Here is a 12,182-nt window from a genome sequence, read left to right as displayed (position 1 = left end):
GAGCATGATCTTGGAGACCGGAGACAGGAGATCGAGTCCCACATCAGGCTCCCAGCATGGAGCCTGCTTGTGTGTCTGCCTCTCTCTGTGTCTCCCATGAATAAATAAATAAGATATATATATATATATATATATATATATATATATATATATATATATAAAGGACAGGGTTTGGAGAGCTGAGGGGTTGGTGAACACATGGAGGAACAGGTTGTGTGGCACGCCCCAGGGAACATGGAGGTCCGCACCCATCCCACATACTCTGGCATCTTTTCCAGGTTCCTGCCTGTATCCCTTTATAACACACAGGTAATCTAGTAAGTAAACCGTTTCCCTGAGTTCTGTGAGCTGCTCTAGCCAATTAGTCAAACCTGAAGAGGGAGCCTTGGGAACCTCTGTTTTATAGCCGGTTTTCAGAAGCATGTCGAGCTTGAAGCAAGTGAAAGGAGAGTGGTCCTGTGTGTCAGAATGGACTTCAGTTGTGGGACACCCAGCTGGTGTCGCAGAAGCTCTTGATGCCTGGAAAACCCTCAGAAGTTCTCGATGCCTGGAAAACCCGCACGTCTGGGCTCAGAAGGGAAGTGGTGTTGCAGTGCAGTGCTGAGAGCCCAGGGGCCTCACACGAGTGTGGCTTTCCTTTCCAGCTCCCCACAGCACCCCCACCCAGGCAGCCTGGCACCGGGACCATGGTCTCAGGTATTCTTGACTCCCAAGTGCCTGGGGGAAGTTCTCACTGTGAGACCTGCATCCTCTTTCCTCCGGATTCTCCATCCCCCAAGCTGTCCCAGGTCACAAGAGTAGCTTCATCCCAGAGGCCAAGCCCTGGAGCTATGCTGGCCCTCCTACCCCATCCACTTCACCTACTGCCCACCTCCCCCCAGCCTGGCCCCTGAACCCTCCCCAGCCCAGTGTTTCAGCCTTGAGGGCCCAAAGAATATGAGGAACAGTTACTCAAAGTGACCCCAGAAGTCACACAGTTGGCCCAGAATGGTCAAGAATTTGTGGTTCTCTTTTCCATGCATTCATTGCACACACCCACACATAGAAATGAAGATCCATAAATCCATGTGTCTGACACCTGCCTCGGGATAATCACATGCATATGCATAATACCGAGGACAAGCCCACAGCAGCTCATAGGCTGTCAAAAGAGCTGGAGGACTTAATAATGCACAACCACAAAGGCGCCTGGGTGGCTCAGTCCATTAAATGTCTGCCTTCAGCTCAGGTCATGATCCCAGGATCCCAGGATCTGCTCAGCAAAGAGCCTGCTTCTCTCTCTTCCTCTGCTGTTCCCCCTTACCGTGCTCTCCTTCTTTCTCTGTCTCTCTCTTCCTGTCAGATAAATAAATAAAATATTTTTAAAAAATAATGCATAACCACTCGATATCTATATGACCATGGGCAAGCGACACACCTTCTCTGTGCCTCATGTCCCCTCCATTAACAAGCTGGTAATAAGACCTGCCTGTGGGGCCATTGGAGGAATGAATCAATGCACAGGGCTCTTCGTGTGTGTCTTGCCGTAGATCCCTTTGGCATCTAGTGAAATCATGAAGCCCTTCTCAGAATGCTGTTTTCAACTGCTTGAAAAAAAAAATACATTGGATTATGAAGGAAACAAATTATATTAATTAAAAACATGATCCTCAAAATATTTCTAAAGAACACAGTTGTACTACAGTCCTAGACATGCTTTTTTATGAACATATAACTAATAAGCTCTAGCAGTCTCAAGATCTCACAAGTACTCTAGTTGCAAAGTAATGATGAGTACTAACCATATTTTCAGATATCCATAATCACTATGGTAGGATATGAAAGTAGCTATGATTTCTAATGGTGGCCAAGTCCCAGGCACTGCTGACACTACTATGGCTTGTGTCTCATGTTCATAATTGAAGGAATTGCTGAGTTTAATTACAGGTGAATGAAGATGAATCCCATTCATAGGCCCCAGTATGACCCCAAGTTAAGAATCCTTGGATTAAGGGGCGCCTAGGTGGCTCAAGCAGTTGAGCATCTGTCTGCAGCTCAGGGCATAATCCCAGGTCCTGGCATGGAGTCCTGCATCAGGCTCCCTTCAGGGAGTCTCTTCTCCCTCTGCCTATGTCTCTGCCTCTCTCTCTGTGTCTCTCATGAATAAATATATAAAATCTTAAAAAAAAACATATAAAGTGCTTAGAACAGCACCTAGTACATAGCAAGTGCTTGATAAATATTATCATTACTATATCTTATTAGCAATATAATCCATTTGTGTATATATTTTTTAAAGATTTTATTGAGGGGATCCCTGGGTGGCTCAGTGGTTTGGCGCCTGTCTTTGGTCCAGGGCATGATCCTGGAGTCCTGGGATCGAGTCCCGTGTCGGGCTCCCAGCATGGAGCCTGCTTCTCCCTCTGCCTGTGTCTCTGCCTCTCTCTCTCTCTCTCTCTCTCTCTCTCTCTCTCTCTATATATATATATATATATATATATATATATATATATAATGAATAAATAAAATCTTTAAAAAGTAATAAAACAAAAATTAAAAAAATAAAGATTTTATTTATTTATTCATGAGAGACACACAGAGAGAGGCAGAGACACAGGCACAGGGCGGAAAAGCAGGCCCCATGCAGGAAGCCCGATGCGGGACTTGATCCCGGGACCTCAGGATCATGCTCTGAGCCAAAGCAGACACTCAACAACTGAGCCACTCAGGTGTCCCAATTTGTGCATATTTAATACTGAAACTGAGATTTAGATATTATTAGTAGAATATGTAAATAGGAAAAGAAAAACTTCTGGGATGAGAGAAGTACTTAAAGATACTGCCCAATTTGAGCAAGAATGAGCTTCTGGCTCCAACTTGAATAATATCTGGAGATCTTTAGGGAGCAGGAATCCTCCCAGACCTACCAGCATTAACTTCAATTGAGAAAGAGAGAGCAGCCCCGACATCTGGCTTGGATGTGATCAGCTGAGCCTGATCCTCACGGGTACCAGCTGATGTCTTGTTGAATAGAAACAAGAAACAGAAACAGACAAGGTATTCTGTGCCCGATGAACCAAGACAAAAAGCCAGACCACTCTGTAATCATGTCTGAACAAAGACAAAACTTGACCATCTCCAGGCCACCAAAATGATGGCACAGGCCCCTACCCTGGCAAATACAGTGACTGCGGCCCCTATAGGACTCACTCAGGGCCTTAGCCCTACTCGAGTCTGGCTTCTCACCCGGAGAAGGTTGATTGGGAGCCCAACTGTGGAACTACTCCCACTTCCTGAAAGCACATAACCTCAAGAGAAACTGACTTCCTTAAACTCTCCTCAAGATGGCCTAACGCAATCCCAGATCCTCCAAGAAGCCTTTTCTTTTTTTGTTGTTTTTAAGATTTTATTTATTTATTCATAAAAAACATAGAGAGAGGCAGAGACATAGGCAGAGGGAGAAGCAGGCTCCCTGAGACGGAGCCCCATGTGGGACTCGATCCAAGACCCTGGGATCACGACCTGAGCCAAAGGCAGATGCTCAACCACTGAGCCACCCAGGTGCCCCTAAGAAGCCTTTTCCTACACGCTCTTCCTTAGACACCTCAGAGGTCCCCACAGTGTGCATTCTCTCTTGCTGCAATGAGTCGTCGGCCCAACTTGCCTGACTCCCAGAGCGCTCCTGGTGGTCGTCAGCTGGTGGACATGGACAGAGAAACACTTGTTTGTGTATACTCATAAAATGGGCTCTCAGCTCCTTTGCTTATAGTTCTCAAAGAACTGGGGGCAGCTAGCTGGCTCAGTTGGTAGAAAGTATGACTCCTCATCTCAATGTTGTGAGTTCTAACCCCACATTGGGTGTGGAGCATACTTAAAAGAAAAAATCTGAACACAGTTCTCAAACAGTTAAAATTTGGGACAAAACTACAAATTAAATACTAACACACTACAAAAATAGTTAATATTGTCATTATTAATCCATCCAAACAATTATATGTACTAATCCTGTCTCATTCATATTTCACCACCTCCCTTGAAATCAATTCTGTGTCCATATAGGGTCAGGTTCAACATCATGTAACAGAAAACTCAAAAGCCATAGACTTACAAAAGAAAGTGGTTTGTGTAAGTCCTTCATTATGCATGGGACTTAAACTAACAAGGGATTTGCTCATGACTCCATGGGTTGGCAGTCTGGACCAGGCTCAGTGGAAACAGCTTGTGTCCATCTCTCATTTGCAATCAGCTGTGGTGAAAGGCCTCCCTCCTGTGGCTGCTTGCTGGCTATAGGCAAGGGGAGTGGAGGTAATTGGGCCACATACTCTCTCATCTTCGAAGGCTGGCCGGGTTGCCCCCATGGTAGTCTCAGAGTCCCGAGTCCCTGGAGCAGTAAGCCCCCATGCACAAGGCCTTTTCAAGCTTTGGCCTTTTCTCATTGACCAAAGCAAGTCACAAGGCTCAGCCCGGATTCCAGGGACTCAGATCTTGATGAGGGAAGCTGCAAAATCACATTGCAAGGGGGGGGGGGGGGGCGAGTATACAGGAATGGGAGGTATTTGAGATCACTACTGTAAAATACCTACCTCAGTTTGTTTTCCTCTCATGTCAAAAACTCTGGGGAGCCAACTGGAAAAAACCTCAATGACCAAAGTTGGAACAATTTGAGCGAAAACATAAAGTTGTTTTGAGTTATAACCCAAAGAATAAAGTAAATATCCCTGAGTCCATTCTGAAGCATGGATATATTCAGATATGATATTTATTGTATCAAATAAATGATTAAGTAAATTAGTAGATAGATGGATAGATGATAGATAGATAGATAGATAGATTAAATAAATCTCTTGTGCAGAAAAATTCCAAGTAATTTATGTAAGATACTCCACCCTTAAGAAAGAGAAAAAAAAACCTCCCCACGCCTTAAGTGTGGGCTGCACATAGTGACCTGATTCCAAAGAGCACTGCATGTAAAGAAAGAAAAAAGAGTGACTTTACAGTAGAGAATCTGACAGTGACCAAAGTTCAGGTTCATACTAATAAGTCATGGTGGCAGTATCTACCTTTGAGAGGAGGTGAGAATAGCCACTTTATCTCTGAGGTCTTCCTCCCCAAACACATTCCTCTGGTCTAATCGTCACAAAATCTTCAGACAAACCAGGCACAACATACCTGACCATTTCTCCTCAAAACTGTCTAGGTCATCAGAAACAAAAACAAACAACCTGAGAAACTGTCATAGCCAAGAAAAGCCTAAGAAAACATGACAACTAAATATAATGTGGCATCTTAGATAATATCCTAAAACAGAAATAAAGGACATTTAGAAAAACCTGAGGAAATCTGAATGAAGTATGGAATTTTTTTTTAGTTAATAATATGTAACAGTATTGATTTTAATTGGTACCATACCAGTATAAGATGCTAATAATAGAGGAAACTGGATGTGGGCTACATAGAAACTCTGTGCTATCTTTGCAATAATTGTGTGAATCAAAAGCTATTGTAAAAAAATTAAAAGTGTATTAAAAAAGAAGTCTGAAAGACAAATCCAGGCCAGGACTGATGCAGTCTCTACGGTATGATCAACATCTCCCATTCTCTCTAGTGTCGCATTGCTTCATTCTTACCTTGTGGCTTCATCCTCAAGATCAATTCTGGATCCAAAATGGCTGCTGGGGCTCCAGCCATAATTCCTGAGTCCCATGTAGGAAGAAGGAGAAAGAAGGGCGAGTCTGCATTCTACCAGCTGCATCAGTGTCTTCCAAGGATATTTCCCAGAAACCTCACCTAACAACTTCGAACCATTGCCCACCAGTAGCTGCAAGAGAGGTTGAGAATGTAGTCTTCTAACTGTATACATTGCAAGTGAAATAAAATCAGGGTTTGGTCAACAAAGAAAAAGGAGAGAAGGGAATTCCATAGGAAACTGGCAGCCTTTCAGGTGCTCTTAGAATTCCATTTAGGGATGAGAAAAAAAATGAACTTTACAGAAATCGAGGGACTTGCCCATAGTGTGAGGACCAGGCAAGGAGGAAGGTGGATTTGCCCCCAGAAGTCATAACTCTTAAGCCCATGGCCTTAACTATGGAGGCACTGATGCTGCCACAGCGTCAGTGTAACAACATTAATTCAGCAATAAGGATGATGTTGCTTTGCTAAACCTGAATTGCCACTCACAGTGTGAATGTGGGACACTCAGTCATGCTGCCATTTCTGTGGGTTCGTCACACGCTACTGCCCAACTCCATGTGCCAATGACATTATTCTCCCACTACCTGGCTCTATTTCACCCACAGTGAAAATTCCTTCCCACCCTCTACCTCTGCATCATCTGGCCTTCACTTAGCAGGAATTCATCTTTACATATCAAAGCCATCTCTGCCCTCTTCTCACCCCTCAGACTTGGCGACAGTGGTAGAGCACAGCAGTCAAGATCACAGGCTCTGGACTCTCAGCCTGAGTTCAAATCTTGGCTGTGCCCCTTGTTAGCTGTTGACCTTGTTGTAAGTTACATAACCTCTCTGTGCCTCAACTTCCTGATCTGTAAAATGGGGATAAATAGTCCCTATCTTATAGGGTTGTTGTGAGGGCGAAATGACTGCTACATGAAAAGTGCAAAGAACAGTGCCCGGCCCCAAATTAGTTCTCAGTAAATGTTATTCCATGGTGCCAACGTGATCTCAAGCCCAAATACAATCTCAGGTAGGACTCACCTGTGGCCATGCAGATGATACATGAGATGCTTGAGTTACATTTCTAGGGCTATCACCAAAATGAAATCAAACAATTTAAAAATCCCTCTAGAGAACTCCTTAACCACCATCCTCATAAGTCCCCATATATCAGGTTGAAAACACTGATTTAGAGCAAAAAGCATGGGACTTTGGGACTCCTGGGTGGCTCAGTGGTTGAGCGTCTACCTTTGGCTCAGGTCATGATCCTGGGGTCTTGGGATCAAGTCCCACATTGGGCTCCCCGCAGGGAGCCTGCTTCTTCCTCTGCCTGTCCCTGCCTCTCTCTCTGTGTCTCATGAATAAATAAATAAAACCTTAAAAAAAAAAAAAAAGATGGCATTTCAGATCTGGCTCAGATCATTCTGCCATGAACGTGTGGTGTGACATTGGAAAAGCCCCTGTCACTCTCCGGAATCAGTTTGCTTGGCACCCAAATGGGACATTGACACTATTGCAGACCCAAATGTGACAATTACTTGGGAAAGGCATTTGTGATCTGTGACTTACTGGCAGGCCTGAGGTTCGTCTGGGGAAAACAGATTCTGCTACTAATTACGGAAGAGCTGCCTACTCCAAGAACTGCTCCCCTTCAGGGCTGGGATTTGAGGGACCCAGGAGCTGTCCAGTGTCTGTCCTAAACCTGCTGTGTGGCTGTAAGTAAAGCTCTCCCTTTCTCTGGTCCTGTTTCCCCATCTGCTCCTTGAGGTGTCCCTTGGTTCCATCCCACTGGACCACACAGGGAGGCTAAATGATTTGCCTAAAGTCACATGTGAAGAACCAGACTCTGATTCCAGTGCTCTTTCTGCACAGAAGCACCCCAAACTACCTGCATGGACCAGAGGGGTTACTACTCCATACCACAGTCTGCCCTCAACACCCACTAAGTCTCTGTCCCCCTCAGTCACCACATTGGCCAAGGGGAGTTAGGTGACAAACATCAGAAAGTGACTAACCAAGAAGCCCAGCAGTGGATTTACAGGAAGGAGTCCCCAGAATGGGGAAAGAACAAGCCCCCAGCATGCGTACTCAGGCATCTGTAGGGGCCCCAGTGGCAGAGCCTGTGGCTGTCCTCTCTAAGGCACTGGCCAGGATGACACATCTCCAACCACCCTCTGTACGCCCTCCATTTGAGTGTCAAACTCCCAGGAGAGACTCTGACCTGCCCAGCCTGCAGTCAGGTGTCTGTACCATGAGGAAGTCAGTTGTGAGAGAGGCCAGCAGGCTTAATTCAAACGTAGTCAGTGGGGACATTGCAGTGATGTCCACTGATTTGTGCCTATGACACACATTCTCACCTCCAAGCATTTGCACAAAACTATTGCCAACCCTCTAGAGAAAAATGAGGCAATTCCCAGAACTGGGAACAGAAATGGATGTGTATTTTTGTTTCCCAAAACCTGCCTGGGGGTTTAGCGTGATAAACACTGTGATACTTAGGGCCTGCTTTTAGATGGTGCAGGGCCAGAGAGTTGGGGGGGAAAAGAATGAGTTTTGTTTGACCAGAAATATAAGCAGGCCTGGCCCAGCCCACAAATATTTGTCTCCAAGGAAACTAAACTTCAGTCTCTAACCTGTTGCCCCTTCCAGCAGGCACTCAGAACAACGATGATGATGATGATGATTTCATGTAATGGTAGGAATGATGACTAGCTCCATTTTACAGGTGAGAAGACTAAGGCTCAGAGGGCTTAAGTGACTTATCCAAGGTCACAGCTAGTTAGAGGCAGAACCAGCATTTGAATCCCAAAATGGCCAACTTTTAGAGCTACAAGGGCTCCCAAATACATTTACGGCACAAGATCATTTGGCAAATGGGGAAATCAAGGCTCACAAGAAGGTAGAGTTTGGGGGCACGTACTTGTGCATCTACGGTGCCCCCATCAAGAGTTTCATGTACCTTAGCTCACTGACTATCTGGAGGAGAGCATTCTTGCTCCCAGTTTACAGATTAGATGCTGCAGCTCAGCAAAGAGGCACCCCTTGACCAGAGTCCTGCTGCTGGTGAGTAGCAGGGCTTGGATCCTAACCATAGTCCCTCTGACCTAAGCCTGTGCTTTGTCCTTCTCACCTGGGATCTCAGATTTAGGCCTGGCTTCCACTCCCTTGGGTCCTGTTCTGCTGTGGGGGTGAGAGCTCTGCCTCCTGGCCATCTGGCTTGGCCTAGCAGAGAGCCTGCCTGAGCTTGCTGCCCCAGGGGCTCAGGGCATTCAGTGGGTGGCCAGCAGCCGGCTCTCTGGGGGGCCAGTGCCCTGACGGGGGAGGTGTTAGCAGAGGGGCTAGTCCCGCAGCCTCCCAGGAGACGAGAGGCTGGGCCTGGTGGGGCCTCTAATGCTGGGGCAGCTTCTGCTGCCTAATGGCATCTCCTTGCAAGAACCAGTGCTGAAGTGCTAGTGGCTCTCTGGGCCTCAGTTTCCCCATCTGTACTTGAGAAGGTTGGACTCATGGTTGCTAAGGACCTTCTTAGCTCTGAAATTGTAGGATTCTAGGATGCTTGTATCAGTCACCTATTGCTGAGTAAACATTATCACAAACATCATCACCGAAAACCACAACCTTACAGTGTCTGTAGATCAGAAGTCCAGGCATGGCATAGCTGGGGTCTCTACTCAGGGTCTCTCCAGGCTGAAATCCAGCAGTCAGCTGGGCTTTGTTCCTTTGTGAAGGCTCAGGGTCATTCGGGTGGCCAGCAAAGTTCAGGTCCTTGTGGTTGCCGGTCTGAGGCATACATTTCCTTGCTGGTTACTGGCTGGGGCAGGAGTCACTCTCAGTCCCTAGAAGGCACCTCAGATTCCATCACCCTTCATGTCCTCTTTCCCTCACCTCCCACATCCAATACTTGCCCTGTTGGCTCCACTTTCTGAGCAGATCCAGAATCTGACCATCCTCACCCTCTTCCCACTCCAGCCCAGTCTGGCTCCTTCATCTCCGGCCAGGACTGCTGCAGTACCCTCCTCATTGGCCTCCCTACTTCCTCCCTTACTGCTTGCAGCCCATTCTCCACTCAGCAGCCTGACATGGGAGGAGACGTTCAAATACAAGTCTGATCCCGTCCCACCTCTACTCAGAAACCTCCCATGGGTTCTTAGGGTAAAAGCCATCGTCCTCACCATGACCTACAGGCCTCAGCCCATCCAGCCCTGTTACACACTGACCCTGTATTCTAGCCCTCTCTCCCTCACTTCATTCCCACCATCCTGGCCTCCACGCTGTTCCTCAAACACAGCAGGTACATCTTCTGCCCAGTTCCTCTGCCGACAACAAACAGTCTTATCCATGAGGCTCCCCTTGCCTCTTTCCAGTCTCTACTGAAATGGTATCTGGTTGCTGAAGCCTGCCCACAATCCGGGATGCCTGGGTGGCTCAGGTCATGATCTTGAGGTCGGGCTCCCTGCTGAGCAGGGAGCCTGCTTCTCCCTCTCCCTCTCCCCCTGATCATGTTCTCTCTCCCTCAAATAAATAAATAAAATCTTTAAAAAATAAAAAAAAATTTAAAATTAAAAAACAAAAGCACAATCCATGCTTCTAATAAAGTTAAGTATACACTTACCACCAGGCCCAGCAACCCTACTCCTAGGCATTTGCCCAAGAGAAATGAAAGTATATGTGCACACAAAGATCTGTACAGGGATGTTTATAGCAGCTTTATTTCTTTTTTTTTAATTTTTATTTATTTATGATAGTCACAGAGAGAGAGAGAGGCAGAGACACAGGCAGAGGGAGAAGCAGGCTCCATGCACCAGAAGCCCGATGTGGGATTCGATCCCGGGTCTCCAGGATCGCGCCCTGGGCCAAAGGCAGGCACCAAACCGCTGCGCCACCCAGGGATCCCAGCAGCTTTATTTCTAAAAGCCAAAAAGTGAAAACAACCTAGATGTCCATCAATAGGCTAGATGAATAGACAAAACATTGGTCGTCATTTGTACCACAGACTACTCAGCAATACAAAGAGACAGACGTACAACAACATGGGTGAATCACAAATGTATTATGCTGAGTGAAAGAAGCTAGATGCCATCTCCAGGAACCACAGAAAAGACAAGTCCAATCCTTTTTCATGAAGGAAAACTGACCAGCAGTTTCGCAAATGGGAAGTGGGGTGGGAGTCACGATGGACTACAAAGAGGCAGAAGGGAACTTTCTGGGATGATAGAAATCTTCTAGAACCCATCTGTAGAGGTGGATACACAGATGTATATAATTGTCAAAATTCATCAAACCATATGGGTTCATATCCAAAATGGGTCAACATTGTTGTATGTCGATTATACATCATTAGAAAAGAAAAAACCTAGAATCCCCCCACCCCAATTCTCTTTCTGGCTTCATTTTCTCCAGCACATTTCCACCCTCGCATGCATTGTTTTTCTCCCCACTAGAATGTCAGCAGCACAGGAGCAGGAACTTTTGTTTTGTTCTCTGCTCTATCTTCAGTGCCTTGAAGAGTACGGAGCATATTGTAGGTACTTACTAAATATTGGATGGATGGATGGATGGATGGATGGATGGATGGATGGATGGATAAATAGATGGATGGATGACACATGGATGGATTTAGTCCCTGAAGGCTCAGAGCTAGTTAATGGGAATGGCTGCTGAAAGTATCCACACACCCACCTGGAAGTTGCCAGACAAACACCAGACCAGTAGGGCCTGTGAGACTGTGGGAAGTGTCATCATTCCATCCGGGGCTGCATCATCCCTCAGGTATTTGGACAACGCCATCCTGGAGCTGTGTCATACCCACCACCAACCCTGGAAGGCTGCCCAGCTCAGAACCTGATGCCCATTGGTTGGCGTTTCCCGTGGGCGCTGTGCGTGTGGAAACCAAAATATTGCCGTAGAGGGTGGAGCCACAAAATGAAGCTGGGCAAAACCCAGAATGTGGCCTGTGGTTACTCTAGGCGAGGGGGTAGCGACTAGATGTGCAGGTCTGATGTCTTTCTGTTTCAGATTTCTTGTTTCTGCTTTATTTCCCTGTTTTAAACTTCTTTCTTTTCTTCTGCATAGGTAACACATTCACAGGGTTCAAAATTCAAAAGTTACAGAAGTGTGGACGTGAGTCCCCCTCCACCTCTGGCTCCAGCCAGCTGCTTCCCCCACAGCGGCCACCATGCAGTGCTCACTGTGTAACTCTCCAGGGACAGTTTATGCCAGCAGGAGAGTATGTGGACAGCTATTCCAGTTTCCAAAACAGTAGCACACCGTGCATGCCGTCCTACACCTTGCTCGTTCGCCAAACCAGGCATCTTGCCATCCCACGTCACAAACACTCACGGCATCTTTTCTGTGGCTGCCTGGGATTCCATTGTGTGGCTGGGACCAAGTGGGTTCACCCACTTCTCGCTGATGGCTGTTTTCAATTGTTCACTGTTACAAATAATGACGAAATAAATAACATTATATACACTTTGTACAGGGGCGTTTTTACATGTAAATAGTGACTTACCCACATTTAAGCAATGAGAGAAT

The sequence above is a fragment of the Nyctereutes procyonoides genome, unplaced genomic scaffold (assembly GCF_905146905.1).
Source record: "Nyctereutes procyonoides isolate TBG_1078 unplaced genomic scaffold, NYPRO_anot_genome, whole genome shotgun sequence".
NCBI lineage: Eukaryota > Metazoa > Chordata > Mammalia > Carnivora > Canidae > Nyctereutes > Nyctereutes procyonoides.
Note: the sequence above shows the minus strand (reverse complement) of the source record.